The sequence below is a fragment of the Salmo salar genome, chromosome 07, assembly GCF_965601325.2.
Source record: "Salmo salar chromosome 07, fSalSal1, whole genome shotgun sequence".
Taxonomy (NCBI): Eukaryota; Metazoa; Chordata; class Actinopteri; order Salmoniformes; family Salmonidae; genus Salmo; species Salmo salar.
The window spans coordinates 7,796,131-7,818,639 of record NC_138297.1 but is presented as its reverse complement, the minus strand read 5'-3'; the positions used below and the strand labels follow the sequence as shown (position 1 = coordinate 7,818,639).

The window sequence follows — 22,509 nt, the reverse complement described above, 5'->3', positions numbered from 1 at the left end:
TTTTTAGAAATTAATTGCAACCATAAATAAAAAATAGCATAATTTCATGGGCATGTCTCAGTGCCCTCAGTGATTCTTTGTTTGACTGCTTCTGTCAGTTTGTATAGGTCACACTGATTACAGAGGTGCAGCGGTAGCGTGATGGCCCCGTAACCCAGAGGTCGATGGATCGAAACCACTCTCTGCTATCAAGATAGATTTTGGCAAGTACCCTAGTGGCCTAATGGATAAGGCACTGGCCTTCTAAGCCAGGGATTGTGGGTTCGAGTCCCATCTGGGGTGGATGAAGGCAGTTTGGGAAAGGAGAAGAGTGTTCATGTAACAAAGATGTTGAAGCTATTGAATTTTTAGAAAGGAAGTGCAAATAGAGATTAACAAAAAGTATACTTTCATGGGCATGTCTCTCTGCCCTTCGTGATTCTTTTTTTGAATCTGCTTCTATCAGTTCGTATAGGTCATGCTGATCACACAGTGCCACAGTGGCCTAAGAAACTGGCCTCCTAATCCATGTATTGTGAGTTCAAGTATTATTTTGGGGTGCCTGAAAGTGGAGTGATGAAGTATAAGTATGCTGAGCAGTTAACCCAGTGATTTATGGATCGAAACCATCCTCTTCTATCCAGTTTGTTTTCAGCAAACAGAAATATAAAAACTGCTAACAATCTTTATTTTTACAAATTAATTGCAACCAGCGTTCAAAAAAAGCTAAATATCATGGGCATGTCTCAGTGCCCTATGTGATTCTTTTTTTTACTGTTTCTATCAGTTCGTATAGGTCATGCTATAACACCATGCCCCAGATGCCTAAAAAACTGGCCTCCCATGCCAGGGATTGAGCTTTCGAGTCCCTTCTGGGGTGGGTTGTGGCGCTGTGGAAACGAGCTGGGCCCAGAGGTTGATGACCTGAAGCCATCCTCAGCTAACAATTTTTATTTTTAGAAATTAATTGCAACCAGCGATCAAAAAAAGCATAATATCTTCGGCATGTCTCATTGCCCTTGGTGATTCTTTTTTTTTACTGTTTCTATCAGTTCGTATAGGTCATGCTATTACACCATGCCCCAGATGCCTAAAAAACTGGCCTCCCAAGCCAGAGATTGTGAGTTTAAGTCTTGTCAGGGGTGGCTGAAAACAGAGTGTCCCAGCGGAAGCGTGCTGGGCCCATAACCCAGAGGCCTATAGATTGAAACCATCCTCTGCAATCCATTTTTATTTTCAGAAATGAACTGCAACCAGGGATAAAAAAAAGCATAATATCAATGGCATGTCTCAGTGCCCTCCGTGGGTTGAAGCAGGGTGGCGCTGCGGAAACGTGATGGGCCCAGAGGTTGATGGATGAAACCATCCTCTGCAATCCATTTTTATTTTTAGAAATTAATTGCAACCATAAATAAAAAATAGCATAATTTCATGGGCATGTCTCAGTGCCCTCAGTGATTCTTTGTTTGACTGCTTCTGTCAGTTTGTATAGGTCACACTGATTACAGAGGTGCAGCGGTAGCGTGATGGCCCCGTAACCCAGAGGTCGATGGATCGAAACCACTCTCTGCTATCAAGATAGATTTTGGCAAGTACCCTAGTGGCCTAATGGATAAGGCACTGGCCTTCTAAGCCAGGGATTGTGGGTTCGAGTCCCATCTGGGGTGGATGAAGGCAGTTTGGGAAAGGAGAAGAGTGTTCATGTAACAAAGATGTTGAAGCTATTGAATTTTTAGAAAGGAAGTGCAAATAGAGATGAACAAAAAGTATACTTTCATGGGCATGTCTCTCTGCCCTTCGTGATTCTTTTTTTGAATCTGCTTCTATCAGTTCGTATAGGTCATGCTGATCACACAGTGCCACAGTGGCCTAAGAAACTGGCCTCCTAATCCATGTATTGTGAGTTCAAGTATTATTTTGGGGTGCCTGAAAGTGGAGTGATGAAGTACAAGTATGCTGAGCAGTTAACCCAGTGATTTATGGATCGAAACCATCCTCTTCTATCCAGTTTGTTTTCAGCAAACAGAAATATAAAAACTGCTAACAATCTTTATTTTACAAATTAATTGCAACCAGCGTTCAAAAAAAGCTAAATATCATGGGCATGTCTCAGTGCCCTATGTGATTCTTTTTTTTACTGTTTCTATCAGTTCGTATAGGTCATGCTATAACACCATGCCCCAGATAACTAAAAACTGGCCTCCCATGCCAGGGATTGAGCTTTCGACTCCCTTCTGGGGTGGGTTGTGGCGCTGTGGAAACGAGCTGGGCCCAGAGGTTGATGACCTGAAGCCATCCTCAGCTAACAATTTTTATTTTTAGAAATTAATTGCAACCAGCGATCAAAAAAAGCATAATATCTTCGGCATGTCTCATTGCCCTTGGTGATTCTTTTTTTTTACTGTTTCTATCAGTTCGTATAGGTCATGCTATTACACCATGCCCCAGATGCCTAAAAAACTGGCCTCCCAAGCCAGAGATTGTGAGTTTAAGTCTTGTCAGGGGTGGCTGAAAACAGAGTGTCCCAGCGGAAGCGTGCTGGGCCCATAACCCAGAGGCCTATAGATTGAAACCATCCTCTGCAATCCATTTTTATTTTCAGAAATGAACTGCAACCAGGGATAAAAAAAAGCATAATATCAATGGCATGTCTCAGTGCCCTCCGTGGGTTGAAGCAGAGTGGCGCTGCGGAAACGTGATGGGCCCAGAGGTTGATGGATGACACCATCCTCTGCAATGCATTTTTATTTTTAGAAATTAATTGCAACCATAAATAAAAAATAGCATAATTTCATGGGCATGTCTCAGTGCCCTCTGTGATTCTTTGTTTGACTGCTTCTGTCAGTTTGTATAGGTCACACTGATTACAGAGGTGCAGCGGTAGCGTGATGGCCCCGTAACCCAGAGGTCGATGGATCGAAACCACTCTCTGCTATCAAGATATATTTTGGCAAGTACCCTAGTGGCCTGATGGTTAAGGCACTGTCCTTCTAAGCCAGGGATTGTGGGTTCGAGTCCCATCTGGGGTGGATGAAGGCAGTTTGGAAAAGAAGAAGAGAATTCATGTAACAAATATTTTGAAGCTATTGAATTTTTAGAAATGAAGTGCAAATAGGGATTAACAAAAAGTATACTTTCATGGGCATGTCTCTCTGCCCTTCGTGATTCTATTTTTTAATCTGCTTCTATCAGTTCGTATAGGTCATGCTGATCACACAGTGCCACAGTGGCCTAAGAAACTGGCCTCCTAATCCATGTATTGTGAGTTCAAGTATTATTTTGGGGTGCCTGAAAGTGGAGTGATGAAGTACAAGTATGCTGAGCAGTTAACCCAGTGATTTATGGATCGAAACCATCCTCTTCTATCCAGTTTGTTTTCAGCAAACAGAAATATAAAAACTGCTAACAATCTTTATTTTTACAAATTAATTGCAACCAGCGTTCAAAAACAGCTAAATATCATGGGCATGTCTCAGTGCCCTATGTGATTCTTTTTTTTACTGTTTCTATCAGTTCGTATAGGTCATTCTATAACACCATGCCCCAGATGCCTAAAAAACTGGCCTCCCATGCCAGGGATTGAGTTTTCGAGTCCCTTCTGGGGTGGGTTGTGGCGCTGTGGAAACGAGCTGGGCCCAGAGGTTGATGACCTGAAGCCATCCTCAGCTAACAATTTTTATTTTTAGAAATTAATTGCAACCAGCGATCAAAAAAAGCATAATATCTTCGGCATGTCTCATTGCCCTTGGTGATTCTTTTTTTTTACTGTTTCTATCAGTTCGTATAGGTCATGCTATTACACCATGCCCCAGATGCCTAAAAAACTGGCCTCCCAAGCCAGAGATTGTGAGTTTAAGTCTTGTCAGGGGTGGCTGAAAACAGAGTGTCCCAGCAGAAGCGTGCTGGGCCCATAACCCAGAGGCCTATAGATTGAAACCATCCTCTGCAATCCATTTTTATTTTCAGAAGTGAACTGCAACCAGGGATAAAAAAAAGCATAATATCAATGGCATGTCTCAGTGCCCTCCGTGGGTTGAAGCAGAGTGGCGCTGCGGAAACTTGATGGGCCCAGAGGTTGATGGATGAAACCATCCTCTGCAATCCATTTTTATTTTTAGAAATTAATTGCAACCATAAATAAAAAATAGCATAATTTCATGGGCATGTCTCAGTGCCCTCTGTGATTCTTTGTTTGACTGCTTCTGTCAGTTTGTATAGGTCACACTGATTACAGAGGTGCAGCGGTAGCGTGATGGCCCCGTAACCCAGAGGTCGATGGATCGAAACCACTCTCTGCTATCAAGATAGATTTTGGCAAGTACCCTAGTGGCCTAATGGATAAGGCACTGGCCTTCTAAGCCAGGGATTGTGGGTTCGAGTCCCATCTGGGGTGGATGAAGGCAGTTTGGGAAAGGAGAAGAGTGTTCATGTAACAAAGATGTTGAAGCTATTGAATTTTTAGAAAGGAAGTGCAAATAGAGATTAACAAAAAGTATACTTTCATGGGCATGTCTCTCTGCCCTTCGTGATTCTTTTTTTGAATCTGCTTCTATCAGTTCGTATAGGTCATGCTGATCACACAGTGCCACAGTGGCCTAAGAAACTGGCCTCCTAATCCATGTATTGTGAGTTCAAGTATTATTTTGGGGTGCCTGAAAGTGGAGTGATGAAGTATAAGTATGCTGAGCAGTTAACCCAGTGATTTATGGATCGAAACCATCCTCTTCTATCCAGTTTGTTTTCAGCAAACAGAAATATAAAAACTGCTAACAATCTTGATTTTTACAAATTAATTGCAACCAGCGTTCAAAAAAAGCTAAATATCATGGGCATGTCTCAGTGCCCTATGTGATTCTTTTTTTTACTGTTTCTATCAGTTCGTATAGGTCATGCTATAACACCATGCCCCAGATGCCTAAAAAACTGGCCTCCCATGCCAGGGATTGAGCTTTCGAGTCCCTTCTGGGGTGGGTTGTGGCGCTGTGGAAACGAGCTGGGCCCAGAGGTTGATGACCTGAAGCCATCCTCAGCTAACAATTTTTATTTTTAGAAATTAATTGCAACCAGCGATCAAAAAAAGCATAATATCTTCGGCATGTCTCATTGCCCTTGGTGATTCTTTTTTTTTACTGTTTCTATCAGTTCGTATAGGTCATGCTATTACACCATGCCCCAGATGCCTAAAAAACTGGCCTCCCAAGCCAGAGATTGTGAGTTTAAGTCTTGTCAGGGGTGGCTGAAAACAGAGTGTCCCAGCGGAAGCGTGCTGGGCCCATAACCCAGAGGCCTATAGATTGAAACCATCCTCTGCAATCCATTTTTATTTTCAGAAATGAACTGCAACCAGGGATAAAAAAAAGCATAATATCAATGGCATGTCTCAGTGCCCTCCGTGGGTTGAAGCAGGGTGGCGCTGCGGAAACGTGATGGGCCCAGAGGTTGATGGATGAAACCATCCTCTGCAATCCATTTTTATTTTTAGAAATTAATTGCAACCATAAATAAAAAATAGCATAATTTCATGGGCATGTCTCAGTGCCCTCAGTGATTCTTTGTTTGACTGCTTCTGTCAGTTTGTATAGGTCACACTGATTACAGAGGTGCAGCGGTAGCGTGATGGCCCCGTAACCCAGAGGTCGATGGATCGAAACCACTCTCTGCTATCAAGATAGATTTTGGCAAGTACCCTAGTGGCCTATTGGATAAGGCACTGGCCTTCTAAGCCAGGGATTGTGGGTTCGAGTCCCATCTGGGGTGGATGAAGGCAGTTTGGGAAAGGAGAAGAGTGTTCATGTAACAAAGATGTTGAAGCTATTGAATTTTTAGAAAGGAAGTGCAAATAGAGATTAACAAAAAGTATACTTTCATGGGCATGTCTCTCTGCCCTTCGTGATTCTTTTTTTGAATCTGCTTCTATCAGTTCGTATAGGTCATGCTGATCACACAGTGCCACAGTGGCCTAAGAAACTGGCCTCCTAATCCATGTATTGTGAGTTCAAGTATTATTTTGGGGTGCCTGAAAGTGGAGTGATGAAGTACAAGTATGCTGAGCAGTTAACCCAGTGATTTATGGATCGAAACCATCCTCTTCTATCCAGTTTGTTTTCAGCAAACAGAAATATAAAAACTGCTAACAATCTTTATTTTACAAATTAATTGCAACCAGCGTTCAAAAAAAGCTAAATATCATGGGCATGTCTCAGTGCCCTATGTGATTCTTTTTTTTACTGTTTCTATCAGTTCGTATAGGTCATGCTATAACACCATGCCCCAGATAACTAAAAACTGGCCTCCCATGCCAGGGATTGAGCTTTCGACTCCCTTCTGGGGTGGGTTGTGGCGCTGTGGAAACGAGCTGGGCCCAGAGGTTGATGACCTGAAGCCATCCTCAGCTAACAATTTTTATTTTTAGAAATTAATTGCAACCAGCGATCAAAAAAAGCATAATATCTTCGGCATGTCTCATTGCCCTTGGTGATTCTTTTTTTTTACTGTTTCTATCAGTTCGTATAGGTCATGCTATTACACCATGCCCCAGATGCCTAAAAAACTGGCCTCCCAAGCCAGAGATTGTGAGTTTAAGTCTTGTCAGGGGTGGCTGAAAACAGAGTGTCCCAGCGGAAGCGTGCTGGGCCCATAACCCAGAGGCCTATAGATTGAAACCATCCTCTGCAATCCATTTTTATTTTCAGAAATGAACTGCAACCAGGGATAAAAAAAAGCATAATATCAATGGCATGTCTCAGTGCCCTCCGTGGGTTGAAGCAGGGTGGCGCTGCGGAAACGTGATGGGCCCAGAGGTTGATGGATGAAACCATCCTCTGCAATCCATTTTTATTTTTAGAAATTAATTGCAACCATAAATAAAAAATAGCATAATTTCATGGGCATGTCTCAGTGCCCTCTGTGATTCTTTGTTTGACTGCTTCTGTCAGTTTGTATAGGTCACACTGATTACAGAGGTGCAGCGGTAGCGTGATGGCCCCGTAACCCAGAGGTCGATGGATCGAAACCACTCTCTGCTATCAAGATAGATTTTGGCAAGTACCCTAGTGGCCTAATGGATAAGGCACTGGCCTTCTAAGCCAGGGATTGTGGGTTCGAGTCCCATCTGGGGTGGATGAAGGCAGTTTGGGAAAGGAGAAGAGTGTTCATGTAACAAAGATGTTGAAGCTATTGAATTTTTAGAAAGGAAGTGCAAATAGAGATTAACAAAAAGTATACTTTCATGGGCATGTCTCTCTGCCCTTCGTGATTCTTTTTTTGAATCTGCTTCTATCAGTTCGTATAGGTCATGCTGATCACACAGTGCCACAGTGGCCTAAGAAACTGGCCTCCTAATCCATGTATTGTGAGTTCAAGTATTATTTTGGGGTGCCTGAAAGTGGAAATGATGAAGTACAAGTATGCTGAGCAGTTAACCCAGTGATTTATGGATCGAAACCATCCTCTTCTATCCAGTTTGTTTTCAGCAAACAGAAATATAAAAACTGCTAACAATCTTTATTTTACAAATTAATTGCAACCAGCGTTCAAAAAAAGCTAAATATCATGGGCATGTCTCAGTGCCCTATGTGATTCTTTTTTTTACTGTTTCTATCAGTTCGTATAGGTCATGCTATAACACCATGCCCCAGATAACTAAAAACTGGCCTCCCATGCCAGGGATTGAGCTTTCGACTCCCTTCTGGGGTGGGTTGTGGCGCTGTGGAAACGAGCTGGGCCCAGAGGTTGATGACCTGAAGCCATCCTCAGCTAACAACTTTTATTTTTAGAAATTAATTGCAACCAGCGATCAAAAAAAGCATAATATCTTCGGCATGTCTCATTGCCCTTGGTGATTCTTTTTTTTACTGTTTCTATCAGTTCATATAGGTCATGCTATTACACCATGCCCCAGATGCCTAAAAAACTGGCCTCCCAAGCCAGAGATTGTGAGTTTAAGTCTTGTCAGGGGTGGCTGAAAACAGAGTGTCCCAGCGGAAGCGTGCTGGGCCCATAACCCAGAGGCCTATAGATTGAAACCATCCTCTGCAATCCATTTTTATTTTCAGAAATGAACTGCAACCAGGGATAAAAAAAAGCATAATATCAATGGCATGTCTCAGTGCCCTCCGTGGGTTGAAGCAGAGTGGCGCTGCGGAAACGTGATGGGCCCAGAGGTTGATGGATGACACCATCCTCTGCAATGCATTTTTATTTTTAGAAATTAATTGCAACCATAAATAAAAAATAGCATAATTTCATGGGCATGTCTCAGTGCCCTCTGTGATTCTTTGTTTGACTGCTTCTGTCAGTTTGTATAGGTCACACTGATTACAGAGGTGCAGCGGTAGCGTGATGGCCCCGTAACCCAGAGGTCGATGGATCGAAACCACTCTCTGCTATCAAGATATATTTTGGCAAGTACCCTAGTGGCCTGATGGTTAAGGCACTGTCCTTCTAAGCCAGGGATTGTGGGTTCGAGTCCCATCTGGGGTGGATGAAGGCAGTTTGGAAAAGAAGAAGAGAATTCATGTAACAAATATTTTGAAGCTATTGAATTTTTAGAAATGAAGTGCAAATAGGGATTAACAAAAAGTATACTTTCATGGGCATGTCTCTCTGCCCTTCGTGATTCTATTTTTTAATCTGCTTCTATCAGTTCGTATAGGTCATGCTGATCACACAGTGCCACAGTGGCCTAAGAAACTGGCCTCCTAATCCATGTATTGTGAGTTCAAGTATTATTTTGGGGTGCCTGAAAGTTCAGTGATGAAGTACAAGTATGCTGAGCAGTTAACCCAGTGATTTATGGATCGAAACCATCCTCTTCTATCCAGTTTGTTTTCAGCAAACAGAAATATAAAAACTGCTAACAATCTTTATTTTTACAAATTAATTGCAACCAGCGTTCAAAAACAGCTAAATATCATGGGCATGTCTCAGTGCCCTATGTGATTCTTTTTTTTACTGTTTCTATCAGTTCGTATAGGTCATTCTATAACACCATGCCCCAGATGCCTAAAAAACTGGCCTCCCATGCCAGGGATTGAGTTTTCGAGTCCCTTCTGGGGTGGGTTGTGGCGCTGTGGAAACGAGCTGGGCCCAGAGGTTGATGACCTGAAGCCATCCTCAGCTAACAATTTTTATTTTTAGAAATTAATTGCAACCAGCGATCAAAAAAAGCATAATATCTTCGGCATGTCTCATTGCCCTTGGTGATTCTTTTTTTTTACTGTTTCTATCAGTTCGTATAGGTCATGCTATTACACCATGCCCCAGATGCCTAAAAAACTGGCCTCCCAAGCCAGAGATTGTGAGTTTAAGTCTTGTCAGGGGTGGCTGAAAACAGAGTGTCCCAGCAGAAGCGTGCTGGGCCCATAACCCAGAGGCCTATAGATTGAAACCATCCTCTGCAATCCATTTTTATTTTCAGAAGTGAACTGCAACCAGGGATAAAAAAAAGCATAATATCAATGGCATGTCTCAGTGCCCTCCGTGGGTTGAAGCAGAGTGGCGCTGCGGAAACTTGATGGGCCGAGAGGTTGATGGATGAAACCATCCTCTGCAATCCATTTTTATTTTTAGAAATTAATTGCAACCATAAATAAAAAATAGCATAATTTCATGGGCATGTCTCAGTGCCCTCTGTGATTCTTTGTTTGACTGCTTCTGTCAGTTTGTATAGGTCACACTGATTACAGAGGTGCAGCGGTAGCGTGATGGCCCCGTAACCCAGAGGTCGATGGATCGAAACCACTCTCTGCTATCAAGATATATTTTGGCAAGTACCCTAGTGGCCTAATGGATAAGGCACTGGCCTTCTAAGCCAGGGATTGTGGGTTCGAGTCCCATCTGGGGTGGATGAAGGCAGTTTGGAAAAGAAGAAGAGAATTCATGTAACAAATATTTTGAAGCTATTGAATTTTTAGAAATGAAGTGCAAATAGGCATTAACAAAAAGTATACTTTCATGGGCATGTCTCTCTGCCCTTCGTGATTCTATTTTTTAATCTGCTTCTATCAGTTCGTATAGGTCATGCTGATCACACAGTGCCACAGTGGCCTAAGAAACTGGCCTCCTAATCCATGTATTGTGAGTTCAAGTATTATTTTGGGGTGCCTGAAAGTGGAGTGATGAAGTACAAGTATGCTGAGCAGTTAACCCAGTGATTTATGGATCGAAACCATCCTCTTCTATCCAGTTTGTTTTCAGCAAACAGAAATATAAAAACGGCTAACAATCTTTATTTTTACAAATTAATTGCAACCAGCGTTCAAAAAAAGCAAAATATCATGGGCATGTCTCAGTGCCCTACGTGATTCTTTTTTTTACTGTTTCTATCAGTTCGTATAGGTCATGCTATAACACCATGCCCCAGATGCCTAAAAAACTGGCCTCCCATGCCAGGGATTGTGAGTTTAATTCTTGTCAGGGGCGGCTGCAGAGTTTCCCAGCGGAAGCGTGCTGGGCCCATAACCCAGAGGTCGATGGATGGAAACCATCCTCTGCTATCCAGTTTTATTTTTAGCAATGAAGTGCAACCATAAATGAAAAAAAGCATAATTTCATGGGCAAAGCATAATTTCATGGGCATTTCTCATTGCCTTCCATTATATATTTTCCTTACTGCTTCTATCAGTTCGTATAGGTCATTCTATCTTCGCAGTGCCCCAGTGGCCTAATGGATAAGGCACTGGCCTCCTAAGCCAGGGATTGAGGGTTCGAGTCACTTCTGGGCTGGGTTGTGGCACTGTGGAAACGAGCTGGGCCCAGAGGTTGATGACCTGAAGCCATCCTCAGCTAAGAATTTTTATTTTTACAAATTAATTGCAACCAGCGATCAAAAAAAGCATAATATCTTCGGCATGTCTCATTGCCCTTGGTGATTCTTTTTTTTACTGTTTCTATCAGTTCGTATAGGTCATGCTATTACACCATGCCCCAGATGCCTAAAAAACTGGCCTCCCAAGCCAGAGATTGTGAGTTTAAGTCTTGTCAGGGGTGGCTGAAAACAGAGTGTCCCAGCAGAAGCGTGCTGGGCCCATAACCCAGAGGCCTATAGATTGAAACCATCCTCTGCAATCCATTTTTATTTTCAGAAGTGAACTGCAACCAGGGATAAAAAAAAGCATAATATCAATGGCATGTCTCAGTGCCCTCCGTGGGTTGAAGCAGAGTGGCGCTGCGGAAACGTGATGGGCCCAGAGGTTGATGGATGAAACCATCCTCTGCAATCCATTTTTATTTTTAGAAATTAATTGCAACCATAAATAAAAAATAGCATAATTTCATGGGCATGTCTCAGTGCCCTCTGTGATTCTTTGTTTGACTGCTTCTGTCAGTTTGTATAGGTCACACTGATTACAGAGGTGCAGCGGTAGCGTGATGGCCCCGTAACCCAGAGGTCGATGGATCGAAACCACTCTCTGATATCAAGATAGCTTTTGGCAAGTACCCTAGTGGCCTAATCGATAAGGCACTGTAACAAAGATTTTGAAGCTATTGAATTTTTAGAAAGGAAGTGCAAATAGAAATTAACAAAAAGTATACTTTCATGGGCATGTCTCTCTGCCCTTCGTGATTCTTTTTTTGAATCTGCTTCTATCAGTTCGTATAGGTCATGCTGATCACACAGTGCCACAGTGGCCTAAGAAACTGGCCTCCTAATCCATGTATTGTGAGTTCAAGTATTATTTTGGGGTGCCTGAAAGTGGAGTGATGAAGTGCAAGTATGCTGAGCAGTTAACCCAGTGATTTATGGATCGAAACCATCCTCTTCTATCCAGTTTGTTTTCAGCAAACAGAAATATAAAAACGGCTAACAATCTTTATTTTTACAAATTAATTGCAACCAGCGTTCAAAAAAAGCAAAATATCATGGGCATGTCTCAGTGCCCTACGTGATTCTTTTTTTTACTGTTTCTATAAGTTCGTATAGGTCATGCTATAACACCATGCCCCAGATGCCTAAAAAACTGGCCTCCCATGCCAGGGATTGTGAGTTTAATTCTTGTCAGGGGCAGCTGCAGAGTTTCCCAGCGGAAGCGTGCTGGGCCCATAACCCAGAGGTCGATGGATGGAAACCATCCTCTGCTATCCAGTTTTATTTTTAGCAATGAAGTGCAACCATAAATGAAAAAAAGCATAATTTCATGGGCAAAGCATAATTTCATGGGCATTTCTCATTGCCTTCCATTATATATTTTCCTTACTGCTTCTATCAGTTCGTATAGGTCATTCTATCTTCGCAGTGCCCCAGTGGCCTAATGGATAAGGCACTGGCCTCCTAAGCCAGGGATTGAGGGTTCGAGTCACTTCTGGGCTGGGTTGTGGCACTGTGGAAACGAGCTGGGCCCAGAGGTTGATGACCTGAAGCCATCCTCAGCTAACAATTTTTATTTTTAGAAATTAATTGCAACCAGCGATCAAAAAAAGCATAATGTCTTCGGCATGTCTCATTGCCCTTGGTGATTCTTTTTTTTACTGTTTCTATCAGTTCGTATAGGTCATGCTATTACACCATGCCCCAGATGCCTAAAAAACTGGCCTCCCAAGCCAGAGATTGTGAGTTTAAGTCTTGTCAGGGGTGGCTGAAAACAGAGTGTCCCAGCAGAAGCGTGCTGGGCCCATAACCCAGAGGCCTATAGATTGAAACCATCCTCTGCAATCCATTTTTATTTTCAGAAGTGAACTGCAACCAGGGATAAAAAAAAGCATAATATCAATGGCATGTCTCAGTGCCCTCCGTGGGTTGAAGCAGAGTGGCGCTGCGGAAACGTGATGGGCCCAGAGGTTGATGGATGAAACCATCCTCTGCAATCCATTTTTATTTTTAGAAATTAATTGCAACCATAAATAAAAAATAGCATAATTTCATGGGCATGTCTCAGTGCCCCCTGTGATTCTTTGTTTGACTGCTTCTGTCAGTTTGTATAGGTCACACTGATTACAGAGGTGCAGCGGTAGCGTGATGGCCCCGTAACCCAGAGGTCGATGGATCGAAACCACTCTCTGCTATCAAGATAGATTTCGGCAAGTAGCCTAGTGGCCTAATGGATAAGGCACTGTCCTTCTAAGCCAGGGATTGTGGGTTCAAGTCCCATCTGGGGTGGATGAAGGCAGTTTGGGAAAGAAGAAGAGAGTTCATGTAACAAAGATGTTGAAGCTATTGAATTTTTAGAAAGGAAGTGCAAATAGAGATTAACAAAAAGTATACTTTCATGGGCATGTCTCTCTGCCCTTCGTGATTCTTTTTTTGAATCTGCTTCTATCAGTTCGTATAGGTCATGCTGATCACACAGTGCCACAGTGGCCTAAGAAACTGGCCTCCTAATCCATGTATTGTGAGTTCAAGTATTATTTTGGGGTGCCTGTAAGTGGAGTGATGAAGTGCAAGTATGCTGAGCAGTTAACCCAGTGATTTATGGATCGAAACCATCCTCTTCTATCCAGTTTGTTTTCAGCAAACAGAAATATAAAAACTGCTAACAATCTTTATTTTTACAAATTAATTGCAACCAGCGTTCAAAAAAAGCAAAATATCATGGGCATGTCTCAGTGCCCTACGTGATTCTTTTTTTTACTGTTTCTATAAGTTCGTATAGGTCATGCTATAACACCATGCCCCAGATGCCTAAAAAACTGGCCTCCCATGCCAGGGATTGTGAGTTTAATTCTTGTCAGGGGCGGCTGCAGAGTTTCCCAGCGGAAGCGTGCTGGGCCCATAACCCAGAGGTCGATGGATGGAAACCATCCTCTGCTATCCAGTTTTATTTTTAGCAATGAAGTGCAACCATAAATGAAAAAAAGCATAATTTCATGGGCAAAGCATAATTTCATGGGCATTTCTCATTGCCTTCCATTATATATTTTCCTTACTGCTTCTATCAGTTCGTATAGGTCATTCTATCTTCGCAGAGCCCCAGTGGCCTAATGAATAAGGCACTGGCCTCCTAAGCCAGGGATTGAGGGTTCGAGTCCCTTCTGGGGTGGGTTGTGGCGCTGTGGAAACGTGCTGGGCCCAGAGGTTGATGAACTGAAGCCATCCTCTGCTAACAATTTTTATTTTTAGAAATTAATTGCAACCAGCGATCAAAAAAAGCATAATATCTTCGGCATGTCTCATTGCCCTTGGTGATTCTTTTTTTTTACTGTTTCTATCAGTTCGTATAGGTCATGCTATTACACCATGCCCCAGATGCCTAAAAAAACTGGCCTCCCAAGCCAGAGATTGTGAGTTTAAGTCTTGTCAGGGGTGGCTGAAAACAGAGTGTCCCAGCGGAAGCGTGCTGGGCCCATAACCCAGAGGCCTATAGATTGAAACCATCCTCTGCATTCCATTTTTATTTTCAGAAATGAACTGCAACCAGGGATAAAAAAAGCATAATAGCAATGGCATGTCTCAGTGCCCTCCGTGGGTTGAAGCAGAGTGGCGCTGCGGAAACGTGATGGGCCCAGAGGTTGATGGATGAAACCATCCTCTGCAATCCATTTTTATTTTTAGAAATTAATTGCAACCATAAATAAAAAATAGCATAATTTCATGGGCATGTCTCAGTGCCCTCTGTGATTCTTTGTTTGACTGCTTCTGTCAGTTTGTATAGGTCACACTGATTACAGAGGTGCAGCGGTAGCGTGATGGCCCCGTAACCCAGAGGTCGATGGATCGAAACCACTCTCTGCTATCAAGATAGATTTCGGCAAGTACCCTAGTGGCCTAATGGGTAATGCACTGGCCTTCTAAGCCAGGGATTGTGGGTTCAAGTCTCATCTGGGGTGGATGAAGGCAGTTTGGGAAAGAAGAAGAGAGTTCATGTAACAAAGATGTTGAAGCTATTGAATTTTTAGAAAGGAAGTGCAAATAGAGATTAACAAAAAGTATACTTTCAATCGCATGTCTCTCTGCCCTTCGTGATTCTTTTTTTGAATCTGCTTCTATCAGTTCGTATAGTTCATGCTGATCACACAGTGCCACAGTGGCCTAAGAAACTGGCCTCCTAATCCATGTATTGTGAGTTCAAGTATTATTTTGGGGTGCCTGTAAGTGGAGTGATGAAGTGCAAGTATGCTGAGCAGTTAACCCAGTGATTTATGGATCGAAACCATCCACTTCTATCCAGTTTGTTTTCAGCAAACAGAAATATAAAAACTGCTAACAATCTTTATTTTTACAAATTAATTGCAACCAGCGTTCAAAAAAAGCAAAATATCATGGGCATGTCTCAGTGCTCTACGTGATTCTTTTTTTTACTGTTTCTATAAGTTCGTATAGGTCATGCTATAACACCATGCCCCAGATGCCTAAAAAACTGGCCTCCCATGCCAGGGATTGTGAGTTTAATTCTTGTCAGGGGCAGCTGCAGAGTTTCCCAGCGGAAGCGTGCTGGGCCCATAACCCAGAGGTCGATGGATGGAAACCATCCTCTGCTATCCAGTTTTATTTTTAGCAATGAAGTGCAACCATAAATGAAAAAAAGCATAATTTCATGGGCAAAGCATAATTTCATGGGCATTTCTCATTGCCTTCCATTATATATTTTCCTTACTGCTTCTATCAGTTCGTATAGGTCATTCTATCTTCGCAGTGCCCCAGTGGCCTAATGGATAAGGCACTGGCCTCCTAAGCCAGGGATTGAGGGTTCGAGTCACTTCTGGGCTGGGTTGTGGCACTGTGGAAACGAGCTGGGCCCAGAGGTTGATGACCTGAAGCCATCCTCAGCTAACAATTTTTATTTTTAGAAATTAATTGCAACCAGCGATCAAAAAAAGCATAATGTCTTCGGCATGTCTCATTGCCCTTGGTGATTCTTTTTTTTACTGTTTCTATCAGTTCGTATAGGTCATGCTATTACACCATGCCCCAGATGCCTAAAAAACTGGCCTCCCAAGCCAGAGATTGTGAGTTTAAGTCTTGTCAGGGGTGGCTGAAAACAGAGTGTCCCAGCAGAAGCGTGCTGGGCCCATAACCCAGAGGCCTATAGATTGAAACCATCCTCTGCAATCCATTTTTATTTTCAGAAGTGAACTGCAACCAGGGATAAAAAAAAGCATAATATCAATGGCATGTCTCAGTGCCCTCCGTGGGTTGAAGCAGAGTGGCGCTGCGGAAACGTGATGGGCCCAGAGGTTGATGGATGAAACCATCCTCTGCAATCCATTTTTATTTTTAGAAATTAATTGCAACCATAAATAAAAAATAGCATAATTTCATGGGCATGTCTCAGTGCCCCCTGTGATTCTTTGTTTGACTGCTTCTGTCAGTTTGTATAGGTCACACTGATTACAGAGGTGCAGCGGTAGCGTGATGGCCCCGTAACCCAGAGGTCGATGGATCGAAACCACTCTCTGCTATCAAGATAGATTTCGGCAAGTAGCCTAGTGGCCTAATGGATAAGGCACTGTCCTTCTAAGCCAGGGATTGTGGGTTCAAGTCCCATCTGGGGTGGATGAAGGCAGTTTGGGAAAGAAGAAGAGAGTTCATGTAACAAAGATGTTGAAGCTATTGAATTTTTAGAAAGGAAGTGCAAATAGAGATTAACAAAAAGTATACTTTCATGGGCATGTCTCTCTGCCCTTCGTGATTCTTTTTTTGAATCTGCTTCTATCAGTTCGTATAGGTCATGCTGATCACACAGTGCCACAGTGGCCTAAGAAACTGGCCTCCTAATCCATGTATTGTGAGTTCAAGTATTATTTTGGGGTGCCTGTAAGTGGAGTGATGAAGTGCAAGTATGCTGAGCAGTTAACCCAGTGATTTATGGATCGAAACCATCCTCTTCTATCCAGTTTGTTTTCAGCAAACAGAAATATAAAAACTGCTAACAATCTTTATTTTTACAAATTAATTGCAACCAGCGTTCAAAAAAAGCAAAATATCATGGGCATGTCTCAGTGCCCTACGTGATTCTTTTTTTTACTGTTTCTATAAGTTCGTATAGGTCATGCTATAACACCATGCCCCAGATGCCTAAAAAACTGGCCTCCCATGCCAGGGATTGTGAGTTTAATTCTTGTCAGGGGCGGCTGCAGAGTTTCCCAGCGGAAGCGTGCTGGGCCCATAACCCAGAGGTCGATGGATGGAAACCATCCTCTGCTATCCAGTTTTATTTTTAGCAATGAAGTGCAACCATAAATGAAAAAAAGCATAATTTCATGGGCAAAGCATAATTTCATGGGCATTTCTCATTGCCTTCCATTATATATTTTCCTTACTGCTTCTATCAGTTCGTATAGGTCATTCTATCTTCGCAGAGCCCCAGTGGCCTAATGAATAAGGCACTGGCCTCCTAAGCCAGGGATTGAGGGTTCGAGTCCCTTCTGGGGTGGGTTGTGGCGCTGTGGAAACGTGCTGGGCCCAGAGGTTGATGAACTGAAGCCATCCTCAGCTAACAATTTTTATTTTTAGAAATTAATTGCAACCAGCGATCAAAAAAAGCATAATATCTTCGGCATGTCTCATTGCCCTTGGTGATTCTTTTTTTTTACTGTTTCTATCAGTTCGTATAGGTCATGCTATTACACCATGCCCCAGATGCCTAAAAAAACTGGCCTCCCAAGCCAGAGATTGTGAGTTTAAGTCTTGTCAGGGGTGGCTGAAAACAGAGTGTCCCAGCGGAAGCGTGCTGGGCCCATAACCCAGAGGCCTATAGATTGAAACCATCCTCTGCATTCCATTTTTATTTTCAGAAATGAACTGCAACCAGGGATAAAAAAAGCATAATAGCAATGGCATGTCTCAGTGCCCTCCGTGGGTTGAAGCAGAGTGGCGCTGCGGAAACGTGATGGGCCCAGAGGTTGATGGATGAAACCATCCTCTGCAATCCATTTTTATTTTTAGAAATTAATTGCAACCATAAATAAAAAATAGCATAATTTCATGGGCATGTCTCAGTGCCCTCTGTGATTCTTTGTTTGACTGCTTCTGTCAGTTTGTATAGGTCACACTGATTACAGAGGTGCAGCGGTAGCGTGATGGCCCCGTAACCCAGAGGTCGATGGATCGAAACCACTCTCTGCTATCAAGATAGATTTCGGCAAGTACCCTAGTGGCCTAATGGGTAATGCACTGGCCTTCTAAGCCAGGGATTGTGGGTTCAAGTCTCATCTGGGGTGGATGAAGGCAGTTTGGGAAAGAAGAAGAGAGTTCATGTAACAAAGATGTTGAAGCTATTGAATTTTTAGAAAGGAAGTGCAAATAGAGATTAACAAAAAGTATACTTTCAATCGCATGTCTCTCTGCCCTTCGTGATTCTTTTTTTGAATCTGCTTCTATCAGTTCGTATAGTTCATGCTGATCACACAGTGCCACAGTGGCCTAAGAAACTGGCCTCCTAATCCATGTATTGTGAGTTCAAGTATTATTTTGGGGTGCCTGTAAGTGGAGTGATGAAGTGCAAGTATGCTGAGCAGTTAACCCAGTGATTTATGGATCGAAACCATCCACTTCTATCCAGTTTGTTTTCAGCAAACAGAAATATAAAAACTGCTAACAATCTTTATTTTTACAAATTAATTGCAACCAGCGTTCAAAAAAAGCAAAATATCATGGGCATGTCTCAGTGCTCTACGTGATTCTTTTTTTTACTGTTTCTATAAGTTCGTATAGGTCATGCTATAACACCATGCCCCAGATGCCTAAAAAACTGGCCTCCCATGCCAGGGATTGTGAGTTTAATTCTTGTCAGGGGCGGCTGCAGAGTTTCCCAGCGGAAGCGTGCTGGGCCCATAACCCAGAGGTCGATGGATGGAAACCATCCTCTGCTATCCAGTTTTATTTTTAGCAATGAAGTGCAACCATAAATGAAAAAAAGCATAATTTCATGGGCAAAGCATAATTTCATGGGCATTTCTCATTGCCTTCCATTATATATTTTCCTTACTGCTTCTATCAGTTCGTATAGGTCATTCTATCTTCGCAGTGCCCCAGTGGCCTAATGGTTAAGGCACTGGCCTCCTAAGCCAGGGATTGAGGGTTCGAGTCCCTTCTGGGCTGGGTTGTGGCACTGTGGAAACGAGCTGGGCCCGGAGGTTGATGACCTGAAGCCATCCTCAGCTAACAATTTTTATTTTTACAAATTAATTGCAACCAGCGATCAAAAAAAGCATAATATCTTCGGCATGTCTCATTGCCCTTGGTGATTCTTTTTTTTACTGTTTCTATCAGTTCGTATAGGTCATGCTATTACACCATGCCCCAGATGCCTAAAAAACTGGCCTCCCAAGGCAGAGATTGTGAGTTTAAGTCTTGTCAGGTGTGGCTGAAAACAGAGTGTCCCAGCAGAAGCGTGCTGGGCCCATAACCCAGAGTTCTATAGATTGAAACCATCCTCTGCAATCCATTTTTATTTTCAGAAGTGAACTGCAACCAGGGATAAAAAAAATCATAATATCAATGGCATGTCTCAGTGCCCTCCGTGGGTTGAAGCAGAGTGGCGCTGCGGAAACGTGATGGGCCCAGAGGTTGATGGATGAAACCATCCTCTGCAATCCATTTTTATTTTTAGAAATTAATTGCAACCATAAATAAAAAATAGCATAATTTCATGGGCATGTCTCAGTGCCCTCTGTGATTCTTTGTTTGACTGCTTCTGTCAGTTTGTATAGGTCACACTGATTACAGAGGTGCAGCGGTAGCGTGATGGCCCCGTAACCCAGAGGTCGATGGATCGAAACCACTCTCTGCTATCAAGATAGATTTAGGCAAGTACCCTAGTGGCCTAATGGATAAGGCACTGGCCTTCTAAGCCAGGGATTGTGGGTTCGAGTCCCATCTGGGGTGGATGAAGGCAGTTTGGGAAAGAAGAAGAGAGTTCATGTAACAAAGATGTTGAAGCTATTGAATTTTTAGAAAGGAAGTGCAAATAGAGATTAACAAAAAGTATACTTTCATGGGCATGTCTCTCTGCCCTTCGTGATTCTTTTTTTGAATCTGCTTCTATCAGTTCGTATAGGTCATGCTGATCACACAGTGCCACAGTGGCCTAAGAAACTGGCCTCCTAATCCATGTATTGTGAGTTCAAGTATTATTTTGGGGTGCCTGAAAGTGGAGTGATGAAGTGCAAGTATGCTGAGCAGTTAACCCAGTGATTTATGGATCGAAACCATCCTCTTCTATCCAGTTTGTTTTCAGCAAACAGAAATATAAAAACTGCTAACAATCTTTATTTTTACAAATTAATTGCAACCAGCGTTCAAAAAAAGCAAAATATCATGGGCATGTCTCAGTGCCCTATGTGATTCTTTTTTTTACTGTTTCTATCAGTTTGTATAGGTCATGCTATAACACCATGCCCCAGATGCCTAAAAAACCGGCCTCCCATGCCAGGGATTGAGCTTTCGAGTCCCTTCTGGGGTGGGTTGTGGCGCTGTGGAAACGAGCTGGGCCCAGAGGTTGATGACCTGAAGCCATCCTCAGCTAACAATTTTTATTTTTAGAAATTAATTGCAACCAGCGATCAAAAAAAGCATAATATCTTCGGCATGTCTCATTGCCCTTGGTGATTCTTTTTTTTACTGTTTCTATCAGTTCGTATAGGTCATGCTATTACACCATGCCCCAGATGCCTAAAAAACTGGCCTCCCAAGCCAGAGATTGTGAGTTTAAGTCTTGTCAGGGGTGGCTGAAAACTGAGTGTCCCAGCAGAAGCGTGCTGGGCCCATAACCCAGAGACCTATAGATTGAAACCATCCTCTGCAATCCATTTTTATTTTCAGAAGTGAACTGCAACCAGGGATAAAAAAAAGCATAATATCAATGGCATGTCTCAGTGCCCTCCGTGGGTTGAAGCAGAGTGGCGCTGCAGAAACGTGATGGGCCCAGAGGTTGATGGATGAAACCATCCTCTGCAATCCATTTTTATTTTTAGAAATTAATTGTAACCATAAATAAAAAATAGCATAATTTCATGGGCATGTCTCAGTGCCCTCTGTGATTCTTTGTTTGACTGCTTCTGTCAGTTTGTATAGGTCACACTGATTACAGAGGTGCAGCGGTAGCGTGATGGCCCCGTAACCCAGAGGTCGATGGATCGAAACCACTCTCTGCTATCAAGATAGATTTAGGCAAGTACCCTAGTGGCCTAATGGATAAGGCACTGGCCTTCTAAGCCAGGGATTGTGGGTTCGAGTCCCATCTGGGGTGGATGAAGGCAGTTTAGTAAAGAAGAAGAGAGTTCATGTAACAAAGATGTTGAAGCTATTGAATTTTTAGAAAGGAAGTGCAAATAGAGATTAACAAAAAGTATACTTTCATGGGCATGTCTCTCTGCCCTTCGTGATTCTTTTTTTGAATCTGCTTCTATCAGTTCGTATAGGTCATGCTGATCACACAGTGCCACAGTGGCCTAAGAAACAGGCCTCCTAATCCATGTATTGTGAGTTCAAGTATTATTTTGGGGTGCCTGAAAGTGGAGTGATGAAGTGCAAGTATGCTGAGCAGTTAACCCAGTGATTTATGGATCGAAACCATCCTCTTCTATCCAGTTTGTTTTCAGCAAACAGAAATATAAAAACTGCTAACAATCTTTATTTTTACAAATTAATTGCAACCAGCGTTCAAAAAAAGCAAAATATCATGGGCATGTCTCAGTGCCCTATGTGATTCTTTTTTTTACTGTTTCTATAAGTTCGTATAGGTCATGCTATAACACCATGCCCCAGATGCCTAAAAAACCGGCCTCCCATGCCAGGGATTGAGCTTTCGAGTCCCTTCTGGGGTGGGTTGTGGCGCTGTGGAAAAGAGCTGGGCCCAGAGGTTGATGACCTGAAGCCATCCTCAGCTAACAATTTTTATTTTTAGAAATTAATTGCAACCAGCGATCAAAAAAAGCATAATATCTTCGGCATGTCTCATTGCCCTTGGTGATTCTTTTTTTTACTGTTTCTATCAGTTCGTATAGGTCATGCTATTACACCATGCCCCAGATGCCTAAAAAACTGGCCTCCCAAGCCAGAGATTGTGAGTTTAAGTCTTGTCAGGGGTGGCTGAAAACAGAGTGTCCCAGCAGAAGCGTGCTGGGCCCATAACCCAGAGGCCTATAGATTGAAACCATCCTCTGCAATCCATTTTTATTTTCAGAAGTGAACTGCAACCAGGGATAAAAAAAAGCATAATATCAATGGCATGTCTCAGTGCTCTCCGTGGGTTGAAGCAGAGTGGCGCTGCGGAAACGTGATGGGCCCAGAGGTTGATGGATGAAACCATCCTCTGCAATCCATTTTTATTTTTAGAACTTAATTGCAACCATAAATAAAAAATAGCATAATTTCATGGGCATGTCTCAGTGCCCTCTGTGATTCTTTGTTTGACTGCTTCTGTCAGTTTGTATAGGTCACACTGATTACAGAGGTGCAGCGGTAGTGTGATGGCCCCGTAACCCAGAGGTCGATGGATCGAAACCACTCTCTGCTATCAAGATAGATTTAGGCAAGTACCCTAGTGGCCTAATGGATAAGGCACTGGCCTTCTAAGCCAGGGATTGTGGGTTCGAGTCCCATCTGGGGTGGATGAAGGCAGTTTGGGAAAGAAGAAGAGAGTTCATGTAACA

At 42.8% G+C, this 22,509-nt stretch overlaps 12 non-coding genes across 12 annotated transcripts; all 12 read left to right on the top strand.

The window, feature by feature from the left end:
* Positions 1-209: 209 nt before the first annotated feature.
* On the top strand, positions 210-282 carry trnar-ucu (transfer RNA arginine (anticodon UCU)). The gene has a single exon. It is a non-coding gene; the product is annotated as a tRNA-Arg (tRNA).
* A 1,291-nt stretch (positions 283-1,573) lies between these two features.
* trnar-ucu (transfer RNA arginine (anticodon UCU)) lies at positions 1,574-1,646 on the top strand. The gene has a single exon. It is a non-coding gene; the product is annotated as a tRNA-Arg (tRNA).
* Positions 1,647-4,299: 2,653 nt separating this feature from the next.
* On the top strand, positions 4,300-4,372 carry trnar-ucu (transfer RNA arginine (anticodon UCU)). The gene has a single exon. It is a non-coding gene; the product is annotated as a tRNA-Arg (tRNA).
* Positions 4,373-5,663: 1,291 nt separating this feature from the next.
* On the top strand, positions 5,664-5,736 carry trnar-ucu (transfer RNA arginine (anticodon UCU)). The gene has a single exon. It is a non-coding gene; the product is annotated as a tRNA-Arg (tRNA).
* Positions 5,737-7,025: 1,289 nt separating this feature from the next.
* Positions 7,026-7,098, top strand: trnar-ucu (transfer RNA arginine (anticodon UCU)). Its single transcript has one exon. It is a non-coding gene; the product is annotated as a tRNA-Arg (tRNA).
* Positions 7,099-9,751: 2,653 nt separating this feature from the next.
* Positions 9,752-9,824, top strand: trnar-ucu (transfer RNA arginine (anticodon UCU)). The gene has a single exon. It is a non-coding gene; the product is annotated as a tRNA-Arg (tRNA).
* Positions 9,825-13,882: 4,058 nt separating this feature from the next.
* Positions 13,883-13,955, top strand: trnar-ccu (transfer RNA arginine (anticodon CCU)). Its single transcript has one exon. It is a non-coding gene; the product is annotated as a tRNA-Arg (tRNA).
* A 3,260-nt stretch (positions 13,956-17,215) lies between these two features.
* trnar-ccu (transfer RNA arginine (anticodon CCU)) lies at positions 17,216-17,288 on the top strand. The gene has a single exon. It is a non-coding gene; the product is annotated as a tRNA-Arg (tRNA).
* A 1,594-nt stretch (positions 17,289-18,882) lies between these two features.
* On the top strand, positions 18,883-18,955 carry trnar-ccu (transfer RNA arginine (anticodon CCU)). The gene has a single exon. It is a non-coding gene; the product is annotated as a tRNA-Arg (tRNA).
* Positions 18,956-19,668: 713 nt separating this feature from the next.
* Positions 19,669-19,741, top strand: trnar-ucu (transfer RNA arginine (anticodon UCU)). Its single transcript has one exon. It is a non-coding gene; the product is annotated as a tRNA-Arg (tRNA).
* A 1,290-nt stretch (positions 19,742-21,031) lies between these two features.
* On the top strand, positions 21,032-21,104 carry trnar-ucu (transfer RNA arginine (anticodon UCU)). Its single transcript has one exon. It is a non-coding gene; the product is annotated as a tRNA-Arg (tRNA).
* Positions 21,105-22,394: 1,290 nt separating this feature from the next.
* trnar-ucu (transfer RNA arginine (anticodon UCU)) lies at positions 22,395-22,467 on the top strand. The gene has a single exon. It is a non-coding gene; the product is annotated as a tRNA-Arg (tRNA).
* Positions 22,468-22,509: the final 42 nt, after the last annotated feature.